Genomic DNA, 5,920 nt, shown 5'->3' with positions numbered 1-5,920 from the left:
TTGGAAACTATACCAGTTAGGGATTTTAACTGCAAGCAACAGAAATCAACTGGCTGACTAATTTTTTTTTAAAGGGTGGGGAGAGTTTATTTGACAACATTGTGTAGCTGACAGAAAGGAAGTTCACATAAAGCGAAGGAATAAGAGGAGTTCCAGTGATCAGGACGCTTCCCTGGGGACGAAAGAACTCCTATCAGTTGTGGTCTTTGTCTTTCAGTTCCAGTTTGCAGTTATAGAGACAGAGTTCCAGAAATTTGCTAAAAATGGGTGGGGCACATTTTTTGACAACTGGTACCACAGCAGTATTTCACAGTAAAGGTGTTAGGCTCAAAGGAAAAAATCAGGTGCTGATATCAGAAGAAGGAGCAAGGTATTCTTGTGAAGCCAAAACAACATTTGTCCAAAACAAGTGTAATAGTTAATCTTACATCATCCTCATAAAGTATTCCGGATAAGTTATTATTACCAAACTTAAGGATAAGGACACTAAGGAAAAAGTAAAACAACATTTGTCCAAAACAAGTGTAATAGTTAATCTTACATCATCCTCATAAAGTATTCTGGATAAGTTATTATTACCAAACTTAAGGATAAGGACACTAAGGAAAAAGGTTAGAAATTTAGAAAAATAAGGAACAAAACAGAATTATTCAAACATTCATTTTGATGCTCTTTTCGACATACAGTTGGCTTTACAATATACAATAATAGTGTTTGGCACAATTTTTAACTGCAATTTTTAAGATTCTTAGAACAATGAACTAGAACAATGGGGAGAATTTCAATAATCCAGGAAAGTCTACATTAGTCAAATGTCTATTTTAGAATATTTATGTCACTGTCAAATGGACAAATTTGATTCACATCATAATAGTGATCTAGACTAAAATTTTTTCTGATGGTTAAACAAGGCCCAGAAGCAATGTTTAATATTACTAAAAAGAGTAATGAACACATTGCTAATAATAATTTTCAAAAACAATTAACATTTTGGAAGAATTATATATTCTAGTTACTACTTAAGCACGTTACGTGTATTAACACATTATCACAACAATTTCATGATGCAGGATCCATCAGTATCACCATTTAATGGAAGAAGGAGTTGAAATACCAAGAAATAGGAACCATTGTTATTACTGTTGTACAGACAAGGAAATTAAGATGACACAGCCAGTAATTGGAAAGGTACAGAAATGATCTGTAATAATTTCAGTCTAACATGTTAACAGCCTGTATATTTTCTTTCTCAATCCAAAGCTCACTAAGACATTGTGCTCAACAATCTATTTCTTTTGAGTGATAATAAGTAACTTTTGTCAATTCCTTTTGGAAATTGTTTCAAATCAAGAATCAACAAGCTCTTAGATAATGAAGCATTACTGCATTTGTAACTACCACCTAAAGCACCAACAGTACTGTATAAAATAGTCATAGAGCAGATATAAGAATGGGTCACAGATAATAATAACACTGACTAATACTATGAAACAGTTAAAAAAAATCTTGCCAACAATATTTTTCTAGCGAACATAAGAGAATTTCCTTAAATGTAACTGATTCATCTCTTAAGAGAGGGTTTCATTTAAGTCATCCTAGCTAGTAAACCACAACATCCTTAACAATATTTCAAACCTAGTTTAAGGGCCATGGTATGCCCTCCTGAAATCTTGGATGCAAGCAAGTCTGAAAAAACAGCTGTGAACTGTCATTTACTGGAGCTGATAGTGTGAATTAGAAGAAAATCATATTCTTTGGCAAAAGTTCAGGAAATAAATTGTACAGAATGCCATTGCATAATGTCTGTTTTTCAAAGTTACAGTGAAAGTTATAAAACTTAATGACCCTCAAGCTATGCCTCAGAATAGTACCCTCTTAGTAGGATCCTGATGGCCAACATTTTCAGGTTTCAAACCATTTAAGGGGATAAAGTATTACTGGTGCTACTGGTGGTGCAAACGATGTAATTTCTTTCCACAAACAGCTCATCTCACTCATCAAAAGTTTTCAAGTATGTTAACTGGGAAGGCTGAATTTCACTTAGTATAACTAGTGGAGACAATTTCCAGAGAATTTCCTTGTGAAGTATCCAGGCCACTTCTCACACACTGGCTTTCTGAATTCAACTTGGTTTTCTTTTGGGCATGAGTATTTAACACTACTAACCAGCATTAAAAGACAGATGGAGAGCATCAATAAATCATGTAGAATATTTGTTTGGACAATTTACTTTTTTACCCCCAACAGTCTTTCAAGGCAGGAACTGCCATGTTAAAAAATAATATATCTATGTTTTTGATAATAGCCACTCTAACTGGGGTGAGATGATATCTTTTTTTGACAGTTTTTTTTACTGAAAGGTTATTGATTATACATATTTGTGGGTACAGAATTGGATATTAATATGTGTGTACAATATGTGGTGACCAAATCAGGATAATTAGTATGCTCATATTTATGAAATGTAATCAATCTTTGTGACCCTTAACTAGTTTCCTGCTAACCTCCCTCCCTCTCTCCCAGCTCTAATAACCACAGCTCTGTTTTCTCTCTCTCTCACTCTTTTTTTTTTTTTGGAAGTTTAATATATTATTATGATTCTTTCTCTCACTCTTTCTTACTTTTTTTTCTTTCTTTCCTTTAGCTCCCACTAATGAGTGAGGACATGCGATATTTCTCTTTCTGTGCTTGCCTTATTTCACTTAACATAATTTTTTCTAAGTACACCCATGTTGCTGCAAATGGTAGAATTTCATTCTCTTCTATGGTAGAGTAGTATTTCATTGAGTATATATGCCACATTTTCTTTATCCAGTCATCCGTCAATGGACATCTAGATTGACTTCAACTCTTGGCTGTTGTAAATAGAGCTGCAATAAACATGGGAGTGCAGGTTCCTTCAACATGATTTCCATTCCTTTGTGTATATACCCAGCAATGGGATTTCTGGGTCATATGGCAGTTCTTTCTGTAGTTGTCTGAGGAATATCCATACTGTTTTCCATAATGGCCGCACTAATTTACAGTCCCATCTACAGTATAGGAGGGATCCCCTTTCTCCACATCCTTGCCAGCATTTATTATTCTCTGTCTTTTTGATAATAGCCAGTTTAACTGGGGTGAGATGATCTCTCAATGTGGTTTTGATTTGCATTTCCCTGATGCTGAGTGATAATGAGCATTTTTTCATATCTCTGTTAGCCACTTATATATCTTCATATGAGAAATGTCTACTCAGCTCCTTTGCCCATTTTTTAATTGGGTTACTTTTTTTCTTACAGTTGAGTTGTTTGAGTTCTTTGTATATTCTGGATATTAATCCCTTGTCAGATGCATAGTTTACAAATATTTTCTCCTATCTGTAGGCTGTCTTTTTGCTCTGTTAAGTGGTTTCGATTTCCATTTCCCTGATGCTGAGTGATATTGAACATTTTCATGTGTCTGTTGGCCATTTGCATATCTTCCTTTGAGAAATGCCTATTCAGCTCCTGCACCAAGTTTTTTCTTGGGTTATTTATTTTTTTTACTATTAAGTTGTTTGAGTTCCTTGTATATTCTGGATATTAATCCTTTGTCAGATGCATAGTTTGCAAATATTTTCTTCTACTCCGAAGGTAGTGTTTTCACTCTATTGTTTCTTTTGTTGTGCAGAAGCTTTGTAGTTTGATATAAACCCATTTGGAAAAAAACAAATGCTGGTGAGAATGCAGAGAAAGGGGAATCTTCCTACACTGTTGGTGGGGCTGTAAATTGGTACAGCCATTATGGAAAACAGTACGGAGATTCCTCAAACAACTACAGATAGAACTGCCATACATCCAGCAATTTCACTGCTGGGTATATACCCAAAGGAATGGAAATCACCATGTCAAAGGGACACCTGTACTCCCATGTTTATTGTAGCTCCTCAAACAACTACAGATAGAACTGCCATACATCCAGCAATTTCACTGCTGGGTATATACCCAGAGGAATGGAAATCACCATGTCAAAGGGACACCTGTACTCCCATGTTTATTGTAGCTCTATTTACAGTAGACAAGAGTTGGAACCAATCTAAATGTCCATCACTGGATGACTGGATAAGGAAAATGTCATATATTTACACAATGGAATACTTCTCTGCCTTAAAAGAGAATGAAAATCTGCCATTCGCAGCAACATGGATGAACTTAGAGAAAATCATGTTAAGGGAAATGAGCCAGGCACAGAAAGAGAAATACTATATGTCCTCATTCATAAGTGGGAGTTAAAAAATTCTTTTCTTACTTGAGAGAGAGAGAGAGACAGAGACAGAGACAGATAGACAGAGGCAGAGACAGAGACAGAGAGACACAGAGAGAGAGAGACAGAGACACAGAGACATAGAGAGACAGAGAAAAGAAAGAAAGAAAGAACAATCACAACAATACGCTGCACTTTGAAAAGGACAGAACAGACCTGAGGTTACCAGAGCTGGGAAAGGGGGAGGGGAGATAAGAGAGGAATTGGTAAAGAGCCACGAAGAACAATTACATTGTATATTGTTGAGTATACTAATTATCCTGATTTGTATATCACATATTGCACACAGGTATTGATATTCAATTCTGTATCTCACAGAATACTATCAACTATACTACAATAAAAAATAATAAAAAAATAAGTTACACTAAATTAAATTGCAACCCCCCCAAAAGTCATTAAAACAATAAAGATCATTATTCCAATTTGTAATGGTGCATTTTTCTAGTAATTCTAGCCAACTTGAAAAAATGACTTTCTCTGCCAAAAATACTTTTCCTTCATAATTGTAAATGTTTCAATGTAAAATAAATGTATAATTTAATTTCCTTAAGTGCCAAAAGCCTAGAGAACTTTATTTTTCTTTATTATTATTTTTTAATCCGCAAGCCCTCATACTAATTTTGGTAGATAGTAGTTTTAAAAATATTTGCTGAATAAATGAATAAAGATGAGAACATGTGGACACAACTAATTATGCAAAGGTAAAATATTTAAACATTGAAAGATTATCATTCCTATGTAATTACCTAGTGCAAAGAAGAAATCTCTATTTCTTAACTACAACCCATTCCCATTTCAGGTAAATCTACTCCTCAATAAGAAATTATTGAATGGCTAGGAAGCTGCACATGTTATTGGAATGCTTTATGATAATGACTGAACATTCATATCTTTTTCCTCTGCAATCAACATTTGTAATAGGAGGTAGCATATTTATCAGGGTATGGTAAACCCATGCTATAGAGAAAGAATCAGTAAAGACCACATCCATCTTTTTTTTTTTTTTTTACCTGCAAATAGTGTTGGAGAATTCAGACATCTAAATTAATGGTTTCCAAATGATGCTCCATGGACCACTGGGGGCTGCCTCAGTAAATCAGGAAAAAAAATCAAGTAAATGGCATGAGGGCATTTTACCATTACCATCCCCCTCCACCAAATTTCAACTAGAAAAATATCTGTTTTTTGTGTTTTAGATATAACGATTGAAGTAAAATTGCCCATGGGATAAAAGAAAAGTGATACTAAAAATTTGGGATCACTTATCTTAATGAATTCTGTTTCCTTTAAATTAGCAAAGTTGAACAATTATACATGTATTGCAGCTTTGCAGCCACTTAAAACATTTTGAACACTTCTCTGGAAAATGCGTTTAGACACGGTGGTCCAAACGTTTACATTTCTTCTTAGATGGAAAATATTCAGCTCTTAAAGTTGACAGATTTACGAAGCAGTTAATTTATTTGGACCAGTTCTGGTGCTCAAGATAGGAGATTAAGCGTGATAATTAATGTCATGTTTGACCAAATGCAACTATAAAGCAATGAGATCTGCAATTCCCATGTGGATAGGGGCTAAGGAAGTGAGGGAAGATGAAATAGGTGTCATTTGGCATTGCTCATATGTTTACGCA

Source organism: Galeopterus variegatus, unplaced genomic scaffold (assembly GCF_000696425.1).
Source record: "Galeopterus variegatus unplaced genomic scaffold, G_variegatus-3.0.2 Scaffold896, whole genome shotgun sequence".
NCBI lineage: Eukaryota > Metazoa > Chordata > Mammalia > Dermoptera > Cynocephalidae > Galeopterus > Galeopterus variegatus.
Note: the sequence above shows the minus strand (reverse complement) of the source record.